A 19,890-nucleotide genomic window follows, 5' to 3' on the forward strand; every position below is an offset into this window, starting at 1 on the left:
TTCTAAAAAGCAACCCCTAAGCAACTCTGAAGTTATGTAGGGAACCTGCCTTCAGTCCCTGGCCCTGGTGTTTTTTCGTGTTTCATCTGTCAATCACAAATCCTTAACCTTGCTCTGAACTCCAAGAAAGGACACTTATAATTCAGTGGAGTTCAGTGATCTTGTGACCCAAAGCATCCTCCATCCAATTTTCCCCAATTCCAAAATGTTTCTGGAGAACTCACTGTTTTCAAGCAGTTCATTTAGAAGAAAATATGCTGGGCAAGATTCAGAAATAATGATTTGCTTTCTCTGCCCAGATATGGCTTCTTGAATTTTCCATTCAGGCTCAGAAACTGTTGCTATTTATTCAAGTAAGATGATGAGATGACTTATTTTCAGTTGGAAATTAGTACATTGACTTTAGGGAATGAAAACTGTGTTCCATGAGAAGCAAGAACAGCAACATCAACAAAGATTTGTCTGTTCCTTGTGCCAGTTTGTGTTGTGTGTAAATCTGTAATTCTCAGCTAACCATCATCCATGTCTGGAATCTGGGGTGTGCCTGTGGTGTGGAGTGACTTGCCTTTGCTTAACTGTTTATCAGGATTGTTTCAGCATACAGTTTAGGATATTAAGGGCTTATTTAGCCTGCCAAGATCCATTCTGGTGAATCCATGGCATTGTCCTCCCTAGATTTTTGCACTTTTGCCTTGTAATGACATTAACCATCTGTTTAAAACCCTGAAGATTTTTCGTACTGGTCTTTGCTTCATATGTTCCTGTCCTGGGGACCTCAAGGGGGTTTGAAGTGGATGAAACCATGATTGCAATTTTCTAGCATAAATGCAGTGATAAGGAAAGAGGTACATGGGCACATGGTATCTGTACAGATTTGGTTAGCTCCTCTTTTCAATTCCTTGGGTTTGGAGGTGGAAATAATGCCCCCTACCCCCCTTTCCCCTGCCCTGTTTCTAGGATGGAAAAAAAAAAGCTCTTCCCTTGTGTGCCTTTTCTTGAAGAGAGTTTGTTGGGTAGCAGGCAATCCCTCAATTAATGTGCCTTATAGTTTTTGATAAACTGACTTCTTGCAGTTTTTCCAGATTAGATTTGACTGATGTGTGTGATGAGTGGAGTAGAAACATTCTCTTGATGGTTAATAACCAGCCAGGAAACAAAACTCAGGTTATCATCCCTGTCCAAGGGGCACAAAGTGTGAACTACAAAAGGTCTGCAAAGTCATACATCCAAGGATTGGAAATTAATTAATAATTGATTAATTCAGAAATCTGAATTAAGTCAGCTGGGAAAACAGACATCCAAACACACAGAGCTTTGTTCATTGTTGATGTTAAGATACCAAATACACACTCAGTGAAACACCTTATTTAAAGTGGAAGTAACCTATGTTTACTGGAAAGGGCAAAATACTTCCTGAGATATTGCATATGATACCCTAAGTCTCCATCTGAACTTCTCCCTGGAGAGTTCAGTCTTTGACTGCTTTTTACTTAACTCCGAGGCCGAAATTAGGAATGGGGTGAAGTTTTGCCTCCTGAGATCAGGACAGTCTTTTTTTTTTAATCCAGATAAGCATGTAGATTTCATGCTATTTTAAAACAAATTGAGGCACAGCTTCCAGATTTCTATTTGAAATTTGTTCTGGTTCTCAGTGAGAGAGTCAAGTTGATTACCAATGGATATACCATTTTTGCTTACGAACAATTACAGCTGCAATTGATTACACATTGCAGAAGCAATTTAAGGAAGAAAACTCCAAAAAAGTCTAATTTGAAGAACTTAAAGTCATTTGTCCAGGAGCGTTTTAATGCATGTGAACTAGGACTGTCCGTTTCCTTTTGTTGTGTGACTCAAGTTTGAACAAGATGCTTAGGGAGTGCAGGTTGTTACAAAGGAGATGGATTTTTTTTATTGCTTGAAGTGCTTGTGAAGTACATTTTATGTAATGAAGCAATGATTACCTAAATTAAAAAATGAAAAAATGGTGTTATGTCATTTGGTAGGAGGCTGAGATTGTGTGGACAACTGAAAGCTTGCTTAAAGGCAATCTGTGACCCACTCTGTACTATTCTTATGCTAATGTGAGAATGGGTATCCTGGGCACCATCTGCTGTCCCTGAGGTCCTGGCCTTGGGTATTCAAAATTGATTTGCTTTATTAATGCTAGGCCATCCAGAACAGCAGTGGTGCATTTGCTATAGTCTATGAAATCAGTAGGTCCAACTATAAGCATACAGTGATAATTGTCACTTTTAATAATACACTCAAACATGATAGCTGCCACTTTTTTTCAAACTCTTAGGCAAAGATGCTGTTTCTCAAGCTGTAGCTACCTTCAATAAATCCAAGAAAGGCCTCTCTCTGGCTTTTCAGGGAGATGGTTTTACTTCCTTGGAAGGTCATTTCTTTATATATACAGGATGGATTTATTGGCTGTCACTGTGTTTCACCTTTTGTGAATGTCCCCTAGAGAAACAGAGGAGGGTCTTCATAGAAATCAAAAGTAAAAAATAGGACATACGAGGTGATTACTTTAGTGGTGTATCAAATGTCCTCAACTAGTGTAATTAAGCCAGTTGAGGTTTAAAGGATACCAGGCATCAGTTTTGCCTATGCTTATTGGCAGAACAAATGGTTAAAATGTCAGTTCTAAGTATCTTAACAAAGGCTTCTCTAATGATGATTCTGTTGAGCTATATAGTCCTTTTGGTGTCCATAGCTCTAATGAGATAGCAATTCCTGCTTCTCTTAAGCATGTGAGTACTTAGATTGTTCATTATCAAGTACCCATGAGATACAAGTCAGGATACTCCAACTGGTAGCCAGGAAGCTAGGTCTATCTGACCTGCTGCCTTGGGTGTGTGGTCTTGAATAAAGCAGAGCACGTGAAGCTCAGAAACTGCTTGTCTCTTGCTTCATCCTTGTCAGCAGTATGAGCAGGACGAGCTGACACCTGCTCTCCTGCCTTCTACAGAAAATATCATCTTGGGTCCCATTTTACTGGTGAATAAAGTGAGGCATGGCTAATGCTGTGCCTTGGGCCCCCAGGCCTGAGTCAGTACTGGGAGTACTAAAGCTGTGCCAGATTCAGCCCCAAAGTGCTCGCAGTGGGAGTGTAAGAGGAATGGAAGATGTGAGGAATGTGGGCAAATAGTGAAGCGATGGTAAAGCAATGTGAAGGCAGTGGGCTCAGCTAGTGTCAAGCTTTTTGTGGTGTCCTGGTGAAAGGGCATTTTATGGCAGAATAGGAAAGGAGCAGGTCGCCCAAGGCTGTTGGGTGATCCAGTGAGCATGTAATTTTGGGTTTGTGAGCCTGACTCTCTCAATCTCTCCATTTCAACATGATGTGTGTGCAGAATTTATTTACGATGACCTCTGTGATGAAAAAAAAAAGCCAATGAACCAATCATCTCCAGTTACCTAAACAAGCAACATACAGCCAACAGGGAGAACAACTTTCAGTAGCTGCTTTTGTCCCCTCCCTTGCCTCCAGAGGTTTCTGTTGTTTCTTTCAGTTATGGGTGAAGGAGACAAGCACTCCAGGGCCAGGGAAAATGAGAGTTAATTGCACCGTGGAAGAGGATTGTTGCGCAATGCTTGTTCGTTCCCATTACTGCCTGAAGTGCTTGAGAGTACAACAGAGGGAGCAGAGGTTTTCTTCAGTACCATCCTTGCTTGTTCTGAAAGCACTGGAAGTTAAAAGCTGGAACACTTTCCCTTAAATAAGGAGAATGTGGTCTCAGTGTTCATATATGTTGTGCCAAGGCTGAGTGAAATTCAGCAGAGGTGGATACAATATTGCATCTATTTTAGAAAAGAGAATAATATTTTAACAGTATGTGAATACACTTCTTCAAGTGAATGAAGCTGTTTTTCAAAAAATCTAAACCCCACTGTCTTTTACTTTAGTCTCCTTCATCTAAAAACTAGAGGGAAGTCCCTGGGACATGCATAGACAAGAAAGTATTTTTATCTGGAAGACTGAGTCAAACAGTGGGATATGGAAGATTGTTCTAGAAATCACTCTGGGTTATATTCATTCTTGAATCCATCTCTCACTTTCTGGGCTTACTTATGTGTCACTCTTGCATTTGGAAAAGAGTCCTCGTTTAAGAAACTCTTGTCTTAGTGGAGTGCTGGTGTAAAACAGAGGTGAAGAAAGGGAAGGTGTGGCATTCTACAGAGTAAGGAGGGGGGGAAGCTGGCAAGAATGCCTCCTTCAGTTTTTCTCAGCTGAGGCAAAGAACTCATCCTGAGATCAGAGTCGTTAGAGACTGCTGGTTGCTCTGAAATTTCTCAGTGATTGAGAGTGATCAACTGCTTGTGAAGTAGGGCACTTACTGGCAGGAGATACATTGTTGGTCTGTTGGCAGAGGCCTCCACTCCACGGTTCTATTGCCCAGAGTGAAGGTGTTCAGCACGTAGTTGCACCTGTAGACTCACATGCAGAATTAGCACAAGCACTAAAGTAGGTATTGGAGATTCAAGGTCCCTCATCTGTCGGGGTAATTTCATCTTCCATCAGGGATTAGTATTTGAATGTGTTGCATCTGAGCTCTGTAAGTAATCGCTGGGTTTGCATGTCCTGATTGAAAAGACTCCCATTTAAATGTGGGTGATACTTCAAGTTGATTCTGCTGCATTAAAACACTGGAATAGGTTTGTTTTCAATTCATTGTAGGAGGCACTGAAGTACCAAAACCTCAGAAAGTGCCATGAAGCAAAATAATTGTCTTCTTCTCAGATGTTGTGTGTCCTACCTTCAACTCACCCACAGCTGGCACTGAAGAGGATCTGCAGGAGGTGTTTATATATAAATGCACAGTAGAGAGGACTTAAATAAAGGCATATTATCACCTGGGATGCCAGTCTTCTTCAGTTCTTGACCAAAAAAATTCTTCTTTTCCTGCACTTTACTGATGCCTGCACACTCAGATAATTATAGCAGTACATGGTGTGAATAGTAAACCATCCAAGTTAAATTCTGGTATTCCTAGTTTGTTCTCTTGCCAGATGTTACACTGACAGGGTTGATGGAGCACTTTTGAAATCAGTTTTTAGCTTCTTCCCTTGCAATAATGTGTACCACTCCATTGGCAGAGAGCTGACAGTAACAGCTAGGTTCTGATGAGTGAAGGAAATCAGAAACGGCTGGAAGCAACTATTGCTAGACATTAGGAGTTGGTGCCTGCACATGTCAGTGTTCCTTATGCTTTTTGTTGTTGGCTGGATAGGAAAAATAGTCCTCTTAGCATGCTGGTGCTTACATGAGGCATAGGGATATCGTGTCAAAATCTATTGAGGTGCTTTGAAAAGTTGTGAAATAACATTTCTGCAAAGGACACAGAAGCTCTTGGCTGCAGGGGTGTGAGACAACCTCTTCAGCACAGCCTGGCAGTCTCCCATCTTCACGAAGACCATGCTTACACATGTGTGCAGAGAACAGCATGGGAAAGTTTGTGTCCAAAGAAGTTAAAATGAAATTGGGAAGAGAGATATATTTAGAGGTGGCAGTGCTGCAATGAGCAACACTTGTTTCTTCTGTACAAGGCTCTCCAGAGTGACAGCTTTAGTTAGGGGTAGTGTAATTATTTGCTTTAGAAATGCCTAATATTGTTCCCTTCAAGCCACAGTGTATTTCATTTCTTCCCTTGTCAGCAGCTACTGGATGTCTTCTGTTCTCTTTGTTATGGAAAGGGCAGTTGAGGAGACCAGAGGACAAGGATGGCTCTCAGAGACACTGGATGCTGACAGCAGCTCAGCTTTGGACTTGATTGTCTTTGTGTGTCTGACTTGATCTAAACTGAGCCATGAACTTGGTTCCTAGGTAGGTGTTTTAAGATGCTGAGGTCAATATTACATCAATATTTTGGAAAATAGAGTTTTTCTCTTTCTCCATAAACATTTGCTGCTGCATGGTGTGATGACTCAGGTAGGAATCAAAGCCTCATGGTTAACCAGGGACTGGCATAAGGAAGTTAGAACTTGTCCTTGCACCCATTTTCAGACTTAACATAACAGTTAGATATGGTGGATGAGCTCTGGAAGCTATTAATTATGACAGCATGGGAAACCAGGGGGAGGCTGAGCAAAAGTCCTTCTGACAGAATACCTGAGCTGAGTACCTGGACATGTTGGGATGACTGTTGGTAGACAGGAAGAGCTGCAAGAATGTTCTTTGTGGACACCGGCTTCTCTTGTCCCAGGGTTTATGAGAGCCCTCACCATCTACCTGCAGATTAAAACATCTTTCAACCTTAATAAACATCCTGTGGCAGGATTCCATTCATGGTTCTTTTCTAAGCAGAGTAGTTTCTGGCAGAAAACAGACCAGAAGATGAAAGCTGAAGAAATCAGTAACAGCAAAGGAGATGGGAAGAGCCAGACTGCTGTTTTCCTCCTGCTGGGTCTGTTCATTTCCTGGTGCTGCTGGGACACCTTCTGCTTACAGGCCCATACTACATGTACTCAGCAAGAACACTTTCTTAGCTCTCTGTGTGTACCAGGCAGCTGATTTGCAAGGCCTAATTTAAACCGGTAGATGAAAACGCTTGCAGCTCTGCATACGCTTCCTCAGGAGAAAGGAATGTTTTCTTATTCTTGTCTTACTTCATATTTCACAGCTGCAGTTAGTCTTGTTTTCCCCCTGCCTAAGGCCCAGTAAGTGCTGCAATGCACAAGGATTTAATGGATTATTTATTCTAGGACATTGATGCCTTCTTTGAACAGCTCTGTATGTTTAGTTTGTTTTACCAGTTACTCTTCTTATTAGAGCAGCATGAGGAGTTTGCAGGGAGAAAAGGGAGGCACGAAGTATGCATATCTCTTCCAAAACTGTGTTATATAAAGATAAGCCTCTCAAATTATCTTAAGCAGGGTGGATTGTGATGATCTTTGCTCCTCTGTTCATTTTTCTTTTGCAGTGGCTGTACATCCCACTTTCTCCACTTTTCTATAACTCCATCTCTGATTGCGCTGCTAGCTGAATGTCCTGAAGTTACCGAGGACAGGTGAAAGTGGTAGGAAAATTAACTTCTGTTCATTTCAGTAGGAGCATGATTAGTCCTTAGCTTCACCACCTCCAGGCAAAACTGATTCTGGTTATAGTGTAGGCAGTGAGCCACCAACAAACAACTACCAAATTCTCATCCCTGGCTTATGGTCCTCTGCATCATTATGGCAGTGGCATGTTGCTGCTCTACATCTAAGGAAGCTTCTTTGAAAAGGAGGTAGACTTAGACCTTGAATCAAGATCTCCTGAGAAGCCAGACTTCAGGCTACTTGATTATCCCATCTTGAACCTGGGGAGACATTAATGGGTTTAGTAGAGCCTTGATGTCTCTGTCATACAACCAAACAGTGCAAAATCTGGAGTATCTCAGGCTGCAGGAAGTGAGTGTGACAATTCCAACAACATAAGAGGTTTCCTCTGAAATACATTTTGTATAGATCTGCAAGTCTGAGCTTGGTTACACAAGGTGGGTCTCCCTTTTGTGATAACTGGGAGAGACTGGGTAGTAGGCTAACTGTCTCAACAGCATTGTCAAGGGAAGAAAACATTTCCAATACCTTTTTTATTTGGAAGAAACTTGTACAAGAAAATGTATTTCTCATGGGGATATGCACTATTAATTCACTTCTGCGAATTACCATCAATCTGATGAGATTGTATATTTTTCCTAAAATCCTAGCTCCAGAAGTCAGGTGATTTATGGGAAGAGTCTCTGTTTTCATTTAGAAGAAAGTTTCTACTTTTTCTTGCTGTGAAGGAGAAAAAAAAAAAAAGAAGGCTCAAATACATAGCTGCAAAAGGCAGAAACACCATAAGGCAAATAAAACATAAAATATCTAAACTGATCTTGTTTTCCAAGCCAATCTCATTATTTTTAAAGGTCTGAGTAATGATTTTTGAATGCCCAGGTTGGCTTTGGAGACCAGAGACCCGATTTTCACAAGTGCTAAGTACCTTACTGCAGCTGTCACACCCATAAAAAACACCCATTAAAACCATGCCTGAGGTCCAGTGGCCAAACATAGTCAGTTTGGGGGTGGAGGGAAGCCATGCAGCTAGCATGGTCTATCCAGGGCCTTACTGTCCTGCAGTGTGGTGTGGTAAGCGTGCACTGTGTAAAGCAAAGTTGTCTTCTCTGAAGGCAGAAACAAGAAACTTCTTCACAGAGTCTTTTTGTTTTTTTAGAATGTAAAATATTAATGTAAAAATATTTAGAACTAGTTATGAAACCAGCATAGCTGAGATTTACATCTAAGGAGCAAATTAGGTTAAAAGGAGGGGGAAGTGGAGAAAAACATGAAATAGCAAAGGAAAGCCAGCAAGGATCTTTCTCTGGGGAATATCCTGAAGTAAAATTTAGGAAATTGGGAATTTTGTTTTTGTTGGAAAAAAGAAGTGTGTGGATACATATGTGCAAAGTCTTAATGAAGACAAATCCCATCTTGCAGTGTTATTTTATTACTGCTGTTTTGAAGTTTTCCTTAAGACCCCAGCTCTTGGATTCAGGGGAGACTCTCAGCTTCCCTTAAGGAACTAATTTCCTATGTTCCCCATCCATGGAAGGGTAACTGGAAATCTGAGCCAACTGCATGTTGAAGAGGAGAAACCTCCCTTGGTCCCCAGCTCCAAGATTGCTCTTTGTTTGTGTACATTTATTTGGAGACCTGACTCTTTACTTTCAGGTGCTTGGGGTTAGCTATATCCAGCTTGTACCCCAAGACCACTAATGGAACCTCCTTCTGCGCTTCCAAGTGGAATTTACCTCATGTAGCACTCTCAAGGTCAGGATGGCAGTGCTGCATCTCTGCTATATTTTCATCTAAGGGTAACAAATTCCCTGTAAATACACTTTTGGGTCTTTTTGCAGTAAAGGCAGGCTCTTTTTGAAAGTGCAGGTTCAAGGCCAGCAAATTACCAGAGATTATAGAAGCACTCAAAGCTTTGAATGTTTTGTAGTTTTAAAGTAGCCTAAAATTTTATAAGATAAATAAGAGAAGTTGCCTGACAATATTTTAGGAATCAGTATATTTTGTTTGTCAGGTTGGATTGTTTTTATAAGCAGGTCTGGCACGAAGCATGTGAATCTGAGTTATTTGCAACAAATCAGTAAGACACAGGTTCAGTCTTTACTTTGAGATACCTTCTATGTTTAAAAGATGCTATAGAAGAAATGTTTTATCCAGCGGGTCCGCTGGACTTTGCAGGTCTTTTGAAAGGGAAATAAGATGACTTGGCTTTTGACTGAAGATGTTAGAAAGTTGTGTGTGTGAACAGCAGTGAAAAAAGGAGAGCCCTTAACATGAGTGCATGAATATATTCTACCTGCTCATTTTCCCAATAAATATATATATATACCAAACCCAAATGTCCCTCTGTGTATAGTGCCAAGCCTGACAGAGAGCTCTGAATAAGCTCCTTTCATTCCGCAATTCAACTTGTGCTTTTCAGTGAAATAAGCTGATATTTCCACCTACACATTCTGCTGTTACAGGACGCCTTTCTCTGTCTGCTGGGGATCTTCCTGAATGAGGAGGGCACACAAAATCCCTCTCCCTGCAAGTAAGAAAAAAGAGCTGGCAGATGAAGCTGTGTGTCCACAGAAAGAAAAGTATTTTTTTTCTGTATTAAGGGGCTTAAAGTGGGTTAATTAGCACTGATCCCATTTAAAGGGGTGGCTTCTATGCCAGCTTGAGGGAGGAGAGGTTAGAGTCTCATATGTGTTGGTGGAAATCTCTTTCAGTGTATTTCTAACGCTGTGCTGGGCTGGAAGGCAATGAAGCCTGACAAATCCAGCAGCTGTTTGCCCCACAATGAGCCAGCTGGTTTAAACTCCAGGCTGTGTCACTATGTCCCTTGCATATTCAAAGCCAGGGTGTGTTTGCTTCTCTAATAAGTGTTTCCCTTGATCCTTGGAATATGGGTTTGTGACAGGGGGCTTGCTAACAAGATGAAGAAAGGTTTTGTGCTTTCCCAGGCTCTGAGAAGGAGAGGAGGAGAGCTGCATGGCAGGGTTGCTGAGTGGCTGAGGCTGAGTTTCAGGGATGGAGGGAAGCTCCTCCTGCTGGTTGCAGACAGGGTTTGTCTCAAACCAGCACTGTGTGTTCTGAGCTGAACTACAGCAGTGTTTGAACTCCAGGGAAGATTCTGGTATAGAGATGTAGACTTTCAGGCTAAGCTTTTCCTTGTGCCCATCTCTCATCACGTGTGTCAAGGAGGCTACAAAATAGTGACCTTAGTGATTATGTCTGTAATGTGAGGGTCCAGCCTGTGTGATGGCAGCAGAGATCCCACACAGGTGTGTCCTCCACCACATCCAGGAGCGAGATGGAAACCTCCTGTGTGACCAATGTAATGCAACTAAGTGTGCTCCTGTTTAATGACTGACGTAGCTGAACCATGATGATTCAGTGGTCTTTTGTCCCTGTAGGTTCCAGTCTTTTCCTGACAAGGTAACACAGTCTTCCTAGCCTTGATGATAAGCCCTGTACATTTAAGAACAGCACAATGAAGGAATTTACCTGATTCTCCCAATCTCCACAAGGGATATTGCCTCTTGATGTCTTTTATTGGTAGCTTCTTCTGGTGATACAATCAGTGAGCTGCTCATATTGAAGTATTATTGGTAACTCTGAGTGCTGTCAGATTGCTTTGGGTGAATTTGCATTCTCTCATCTGCCTTATTGTAGGAGAGGCAAGGAAAACCCTGCATTTCCAGGGAAACAAAAAGTATTAAGCTTCCAAGAGAGCTTCTTTATAAAATGAAGAATGATAAATTAGCAAACTGCTGAGTGGGGTAATTTGTTCCATGGAAACAAAGCATTGATCCTCCCAAGATTCACCTTTTGTTTTTTTTCCCCTCTCATTTCAGCAGTATAAGTGGGAGTGACTCAGTTTAACCCCTTGTTTGTAGGGAAGGTAATAGTGTCTCAGAAAAGTGCAGCAGATTAACAATAGTTTGCTAATATTTCATATTATCATTGCCTGCTTTTAAAGCTTGCAGAGAAATAAAGAAGTGAAGACTCCCATTAGAAAATGTGATCACTCCTTTCCTTCTCTATTTTACCTTGATACAGAAAGGGGGAATTCTAACAACAACAAGCCATGAATAATAGCTGAAAGACCATAAGAATTATTGATTAAAAAAGCTATAGTAGGAGGTAAGGAAAGGGCTGTTTTTCTATCCAGAAACTTCAGAGCTTCTTGTAAGTGACACTGAAGTAAGCAAGAGCATGGCAGATCACTTTTATCTGTGCTGCATTAGCTGCTGAAAAGAAATTGTACATGTTGTTTAATTAATTAAATTTCCAAGCTGTGTAATGGATTGTTTTCTGGAGAGATACTGTAATAGCACCACAAAGTGTCCTTGAGCAAATTAAAAAGACATTACTTTGAAAGGTAACTGCTCTAAGCCATGCAGGGATTTCTGGGAAATGCCTGGGGTGGCTTAGGCAGAAAGGCAAGTCTTTGTTGTCAGGCAGTAGTCTATGCTCCTGGGCATCCACTGAGACATGGAAGATCTGCCATTCCCAGGAGAACCCTATAATGTGGCTTTTGGTGGGGAATTCCTCACCCGGCCCTTCAGAAGGAAAATGGGAGAAGTTCACAAGACTCAGCTGCTCCCAAAATCCAAAAGCAGTCCTGCCCACACACTCAGGGAAATCCATATATATGCTGCCTTGTGGATCTGAACCTAGAAACCCTCTGAGATTATTCCCTCTACTCTTGGTAGCTTTGGGGTAGGCCTGGAAGCGCTTTGTTGCTATACTGAGGGTTTTTAGGGACAGCCAACTGGGGTGGAGACTATAAAATGCCTGTCATGCATCCCACAGCTTCCTTCTTCCCACCTTTCTATGTTTTCCTCCCAGTTGATTTTCATTTCCCCTTGTCCAGGGCCTTGTTTTCTGACCAGTTGACCTCCTGCAAACCCACTCTCATTAGTGGTGTAAGGTTAAGTTCCCAGAGTGACTCCTTAGGGTTGTGGACTGTCTTCACTTAGAGCAGCAGGAGAGCTACCAAGATAGCCTGAGCCCAAACCACACACCTGAATGCTGGCATGGTGTTTTGGACCTGAATTTGGATGTTAATTTGCCTGCGTAGAAGAGCATTTGGATCAGACCTTTGGTTCAAGAATCCTGGAGGATGGAAGCCATAGCCTGCTTCCAGAGCCAGAGGAGGTTTGGCTGAGGTACTTGGTGCTTTGGATCAGCCCAGAGTTAGAGTATGAAGCCCAGGAGAGGCTGAAAGCTAGTGCTAGGGCAAACTAAAGCTTATTTCTTTTGATTTCATACCTTCTCTTCTGTGGGTGCTGGAGGGAGGTTTCCCATCTGAGGCTGCTTTGCTTGAATGCATCTGGGACATACCTCAACTGCCATGCCAGCTGTGCCCTGCCCCTCTCAAATGGGGCAGGACCTGCATGTGGAGAGGGCCCTGAAACAGCAGGAACCACAGGATATCTCCATACTGAATTTTGTTTTGCTGCTGTCTTTGTGTGCACTGCCAGGTGAATTCCTGTTGCCAGTTGTCTGTCAGCAGGTGTACTTCTTGCGCTTCCTCACCGAGGACCTGCACCTCCTGGGGAATACACATGTATTGCTGAAGTGTTTAGGGGTTTAGAAATTACTTTCTGATTCTGTAGCTCTCAAATTCCCTGGGTACCAACACCTGTCTCCCTCCTTCCCTGTCTGCTCATCTTTGCTTTGATGAAAACAGCAGCACGTGCCTTCAGAGTGCTGGCAGAAGGGAATTTCCTAACTGAAGGTGAACTGCTGGGGTGCGTGTGGTCTCACTTTACCAAAGTGCGTTGTTTGTAATAAAATTGTTCCTGTGCAGATCAAGATCTTTTGATCTAAAAGTTCAAGCTCCTTTTTGGCTTCCATTACAGTTCCCTGGATTGTTAGAAAATCTTGACATGTTTACAAAGCCTGGTGTAATGTGAACGCAGAGCAGTCCAGAGCAGAACGTACCCCATGTTTAACTGGTATTCAGGGGCTCAGGGGAAGACTGGTAGTGCACTTGCAAGATTTTCACTGTCTGTAGGTGATCTCGCTGGTCATTTCTGTGTTTACAAAGAGAGACAGGGATTTTTTTTGCAGGTTGTTAGCCCTGTGATTTTCACAAGATGCTGGAAAACGAACCAGTCTCTGGAGGGGAGTGCGCTGGGCAGGCATTCAGCATATGGTCCAGTGGACTGTGGTGGCAATAGCACATCAGGCAGCTTTGATGGTGCATGTCAAACTGCTGGGCTTAGGAAAACACAATTTAAATGATTTTTCATTACCCCCAAAAAGGTTTTGGTAGAAAATGATGCATAATTGAAAGAAAATAATTTCCCTGATCTTTTCCAAAAGGAATCTTTCCACCATCACCAGGATTTTTAAACTCCTGATGCAGTTGCATGAATAAAGCTTACGGGTTTTTTAGGGATATTTTGTTTTGCATTTTTCTTTCCCAACTCTTTGGGGGAGAAAAAAAAGAAACCAACTTCTCTATAAAATTTCCAAGGCAAAATGAGAAAAAGGCAACAGTGGAATTTTGCTATTCTGTAAGTTTTCCAAAATTGGGGATGCTTGGAAAGGTGGAAAATAAGGAGGAGACAATAAAGAAGAAGAGATTAATTCTCTGTACAACAGTATTTGCATTTAGGAGTAGAAAAGAGAAGAAGCTTTGAAAAATTTTAGTTCTAGAAACTGTAACTTCCACTCCTCTGCCTCCTCCCATCTCCCCATGTGCTTTTCATAGGTTTTAGTGTTGGGGATGTTTTCGAGGAGGAAAGCTGGAAGAGGAGAGTGGTGTGTGAGTTTCAGTAAGCGCTAATGAGAAGCACCTTGGGTGTGTTTGTGTCCCGGTAGGGCAGCTTGCTGTATGCTTTTGCTTTGGCTCCTCCTGCATCTGGCAGCACTGAGGGGAAGCGCAGCATCCAGGCCAGTGACGCCATCAGGGAACATGCTTTTTGGATTTAATCTGTATGCTGGACATGACTGACAAACTGTGGTTAACCAGAGCTAAAGAGAGCATTGCAGGCATAGTTGAGCTAAGGGAGAAACAATGTGAATCTAATTTGACTGGATTGCTAATCACAAGGAATATTTCTCAAACTCTTTCTGAATCATTATGGGGTGTAAAAGTTGGGTGAAGGATTGCTATAAGAAGAGAAGTAGTCTCTTCTCCTGAGGACTGTCTGTTCACTGTTGAAAGGAGAAGTGGGAAGGGTTCAAGATGCACTGGATTGTCTGGTATGAAAGAAGTAGTCAAAATGTTCAACTTTGCAAAAGATTAGTGTAAAAGAGTTTTTGTTTCTTAATGCTGTGATGAGACAATCACCATTTTGAATCTAAAGGGCCCTCCTTCCCTTAGAGGTTACTTTATTTTGTGATACAGCCTACACTCCAGACTGTTTAGGACTTCCATGTAATGCCATAGGTTAGCAAGTAGAGATTTATCATCTCTTTTGGCATTGTCCTAGGCCTTTCCAAAAAAAAAAAACACACCACCACCAAAAAAAACAAACCAGGAAAAGCACTAATGAGAATAGGGGCTTCCTGCTGAACTCCCTGATGAGGATTTTTCATTTTATTACGCTTATGTTGTGAAAAGTAAATTTACCCCAAATAGGGAGAATAAACAGGTTTATTAAATTTTGTCCCATCTCTTATCCACATGATTTGCCTGACGCATACAAAGCTGTGACTGGAGCAAGTTGAGCAACTCTTAGTGAACTCTTATTTAAGAAATGAGTTATCCATCCTCTTTTTTTTTATCTTTTGTTTTTGTTTTGCTTTGTTTTCTGTTTATGTAGGAAGAGTAATTTTCCTCTATTTTATTTTGTTTTGGAAATGTGGTGGAGCTATACCTTGTGACAAAGCCCTAAGGATTTGATATCTGAACTGCACTGCATCCAGACAAAACCACTCTTTTTCTTTTTAAAAAAAAAAGCAGGTTTACTTTCATGATCTAGTTGACTGTATCTGTCCGGTTGTTTTAATGCTGTGTTCTTTGGATGGTAACGGTTGTCATCATGTGTGGTTTTGATCCATGAGGGGCTATTTCTTGTTTGGTCCTACTAATTTCAGGAAAGAGAACTCATGCTGCCAGCTTCTTGTACTGAAAGCTGTGGAAGCAAGGTCTGAATAGATTGGCTAAGCAAATTCCTTAGGCCTAGCAACAGTTTGTTCCACTTCATTAATTGGATGAAAATTGCTTCTGGAGCTAGTTCTGCAAGGAAATGCTCATCCTTGCAGATTCAATGTTTACTCTCTGATACTCTTACAATCTGGTTCCAGCAAACATTTTGAGTTTTCTACTTTCACCAAACTCATTTGCCTGTAGACATAAAGCGGAAGATAGAATAGTTCAAGTGTGGGCATCTGTCTGCAGTGTCCTATTACGATATATATATACTGAAGCCAGGGCCTGGATTCAGTGTTGCTCTCACAATACCAGTTCTGCTGTCATCTGCTATGGTTTGGGGTGATTTACTGTGTGGTGCATTTGTAAGCAGAATGTGCCAAAATTAGAACCATTATCTGCCTGTCTTTTACATCCCTCAAATGTATGGCTTTCATCTACAACAGGGTCTTGATCAAAACTGGTTCTGAATTTTGTCCTTTTCTGGTAAGAAGGGTAGAAGAACAGGGTAAATTTTTGCTCCTTCACATCCTTTATCTATCTTTGGTTGTGGTTTTTGTGGGATGGCTTTGTTTTGTAGATTGGGATTTGAGAGGCAGAGTTGATTTTTCAGTCCCAGGAACTGGCCGGACTGTTCCAGGGAGATTTGACCTTATGGTGCCCATGTGCGGAAAGCTCCATTTCTGCGTTGCTGAACTGGGTGTATGGACAGTCCACACAGGCACAAGGTGTGTGGGTGATGAAGAAGAGGTGGAGTTATTTTGTCCCTTTGAACAACCACTGAAAACTGGGAGCAGGCAGAGCAGGGGCACTCCTCATGCCAAAGAGAGGTGAGGTATGGTAGTAACTTGTCATCCTCTTTGGTTGTTACTGCATGTGACTACACTGTGGACGTCAGCCTTGTCTGGGGCTAAATGCATGCCTCACTAACTTATAGTATATTCAGACTGACAGGGTTTTCCCAGTTTATTACAGTCATTTGAAGAGGAAGCTGGATGCATTTTGCTAGTACAGTGTTTTGGACACCTCTGTGATCCTCAGCCACACTCTTAAACCTTAGAGTAAATTCCCATTTAATATAGGCCTTCCTTTTCCTTTCCCAAGTGAGTAAGCATAGAGCTGATGGAGAGGACATCCAGCTATCTTGGACTCTCAGGCTGGTTTGTCATTTCCCACAGATGAAAGGGTTGCAAAGTGTGCTCTTCCTTCAAGCCCCAACAGCAGCCTCTCTCATTTCCTGACCTCCTGTGCTGTAAGCAGCTTCCTAGGTGGACTTGTGAGCCACCCACCTCATTCACCTGTGGACATGTGAGCCACCTACCCAACCAGTTCAGGTGTCCATGAACTGGGGAGATGAGATCCAACAGAGCCATATATTCAGCTGAGTCCCACTAGAAGGCATCCCAAAGAGCTCCAACAAGGGGCAAAATATTGCAAGCTCCTTGGGGAAGGGTTTTTTATAGCATATAGAGGAGTAGGACAGTGGGTCAAATTTCTGCTCTTGAGCATTGCTGCTGGACAGATGTTAAAATGTTCTGGTTTGCTTCTTGTGCTTAGGAAAAGGGGAGGTAAATAGATGCTGCTTTGGAGGGGCGTGATGGGCAGTGATGGAGTGGAGGAGAAGACTCCTGTACCTTGATCCAATCTATAGTCTGCATGACAGCAACAATAATCTGGCTTTAAATCTGTGAGAAAAATTCCCAAACACTCAAGGTAGGTTCTTGGGTCTGCTTACTTGCTCTGTCTGCAGTGATTATCTAAATAGACCTGTCCAGACATTTCTAGCGTTTCTTTTTCCCTGGCTGTGCTGTGCACAGTGCTCAGCTCTGCTGTTCACAGCTGACTAAATCCTTTTAAGAATGAGTCACTCCTAAATGAGAGGTGACAATGGATATGCAGACAGCAAGAAGTCAGGAGTGAGATAATGAATATTAGAGAAAGGCTAAACTAAATAGGGAATGAGCAGCATAAACTTGCAGCCCTTATAAATAGCACTGCAATGTAAGGAGGGGTTTTATTTAGAAATGCAGTTCCCAGGGAGAATTTAGATTTCTTGACCTGTTAGGTTATGTTGTTGAACTTGTCCTGCCTTACCAGCTCTTAGCAGAGAAACAGGTTGGCACAGGTTAGTATTCAGTGGGGAGCTTCCCAAGGCAACATCTCCCTGTATATTGATTTAAGATGTAACATTAGTGACTGATGAAATGATGCTTTTCCTTCCCAGTCAATTCTGCTGGACTGTGGTGCAGAAGAAGATAGATGGGATGGGGCTGCTTGTCCCAAGCTCTCAGCATTAACATTTTGTGTGGTGAAATCCCCTGTTGGCTTGTGGCTAAGCAGAGCACTCTTGCTTTGTGTGCTGGCTACTGTGATGGGCCAGCAGTGGCTGGTTTTCAGTTTTGAGGTGGCTATACTTCAGTAGAGATGTAAGTCACCCTGGTGTTAGTTTTAGGCATTGGTTTGGGGTGGATGTTGGCACAAGGTTATTGCCTAAGGCAGAGATTTGCAAAGAGCTGAAGGGAGTTAATTGTCCAGATCCCATTCAAATGCAATATAATTATAAAGTCCCATTAAAATGCCATATAATTGTATAGCTTCATTTTATTTTAGTTATTTATATTTTGTGCCATGCACAGTGTTGGTATTTTTTTTGCATGCATCTCTGTTAGAAGCACTCAACAAGACTAATGTCCCTCCCGGTGCTGAAATTTAACCATTTACTTTTTCCAGTTTAACAGTATAAAAAGCAAATGTTTGATATTTAAGAAAAACAGTATCTCAAAACTTCATTTATCTCTACCTACAGCCCAGAACCTTTGACATGACTAAAAAGACGAATCACTGCGTTTGCCTTAAAGCAGTGAGGCTTTTGGGAATTGTGAGGCATTTGGGAATCTTGAAGTAAAATGAGAAAAGGACCTTATGGAGGAAATTGTGGCAGACAAGTGGAGGATTATCTGCTGGAGTTGTCATACTCGCTTCCTGTGGCTTTCACTCATAATTGAATTAAATGAAATGTATCTGTACATGGATAGCACAAGCAGAAGGGTATCTGAACGTTGTCTGGTAGCTGTGGGAGAAGCAGTGAAGGAACTGAGAGAATTTTGCCCATTAATAAATAAAAGGAATGGCCCATGGGGATCAAGATTATTCATTTATTCTCTGTGGAAATCCAAAGCCAGAAGCAGAAGGGTGATGAGAGGGAAAGAAGTTACTTGAGTGTGTAAAAGGCATGGGAACCTCAACTGGTAATTTGGGCTAAGGGTTATCCTGGGACATTTTTTGGCTCTTTGGTGAAATGTTATTTTTAAGCTGGTCCCAAACAGGACTTTACAACACTGTGAACCATTGTCATTCCAGACCAGCTTCCCTTTGGGGAGTGATTTGTTGTGACAGATAGTTAAGGGGATGCTAGCAGAACAAATAATTGCAAGAGCTGGGATCATATTTTCCTTTTTCTCTTCTTGCTACTGGTATTTTTACCTCTGCTTGCACTCAATTTAGAAAAAAAGTGCTGCTGTAAGGAAGATGTGGAGGGGGAGGACTGAACTGATGAAAGGGCAGTAGAGAAGGTGTTCACTCCCCTTACAAACAACAATAGCTTGTGGCGTGATGATTTATTCATTGAGGAAAACATATGGTATTAAAATGAGGTAGTAGAACTCAATTTCTTCATGTGTTCTGATCTCACTGACCTCTGAGCAAAAGGCTTTGATTTTCTTTGCTAATTATGGTGTTTTGTCTGAAGAAATTCAGAACTTTGGAGCTGCCTGAATCATTGATACTGTCTTAGACTAAATTATGGTCTGTACTTGGATTATTTTTTTAGTTTGATGTTTTTGTCAAGTGTGTCCAGAGTTTATGGAGAGGCAGCTGCTGGTTTGGTTTTTTTTTCAGTTTTGTTTGTTGGTTGTGTTTGTTTTTGTGTCAAAGCCTAGGTACAGATAAAGTTCTTCCATGCAGGTTTTCTGTATCTTCTGTCTCAGCTCCATGCATCATCCTTCTCAGAGAGCAATGAAAGTTTGCAAATCTCATTTTATCTCACTTCTCTTGGTATTGCATAGGTCACCCCTTCTGACTGATCGCTGCATTTCCACCTCTCTGAAGTTTTCTCCACCACCCTTCATCTTCTCCCTCCTGTCATGCACAAGATGCTCATCTTCCTTTCCCTGTTTCCTGCCCATCCACTCTCCTGAAGCTGCTTCCACTCAACCTACCTGATGCTAGGAAGTCAGCTAGGAGGCAATGAGGAACCACTTCACTCTCATTATCTCACTTGAATTAACCAGAAAAGCTGTTTAGCCTGTCTTTGACCATTGACCACTGGATTTTGACTCTTGTATGGGAGATTATTCCTCCAAGATCCCCAGTAAAAATTTGTTTTCTTTCTTCTTACCCTGCTCCAAAACTCCATCTTCCACAGCAGCATTTATTAAAGACCTCTCTTCAGCTTCTCTAGACAGTGGACAGCATTGTGACCATGTTTGATCTAAATCCTCCTCCTACTTCCTTACACATCCTTAGCTGTACCCACATGTTAGTTCATGCTCTATTTTGCTTATCAGCTCACTGGGGAAAGCTGCTTGTGGTTATTCTGTCCTCTGGGGTCCTGGCTTGGGAGATGAGTCTTGCAGGCCCCACAGCAATGCTGGTGCTGCTGTTTATTTTAGAGTTGGCTGACAAAGGCAGTGAACTCTTCAGTTATTGGGGGGACACAGATAAATGCTGGTTCTTTCTGTGCAGGAGCATCTCAG

This window comes from Indicator indicator, chromosome 17 (assembly GCF_027791375.1).
Source record: "Indicator indicator isolate 239-I01 chromosome 17, UM_Iind_1.1, whole genome shotgun sequence".
Classification (NCBI taxonomy): domain Eukaryota; kingdom Metazoa; phylum Chordata; class Aves; order Piciformes; family Indicatoridae; genus Indicator; species Indicator indicator.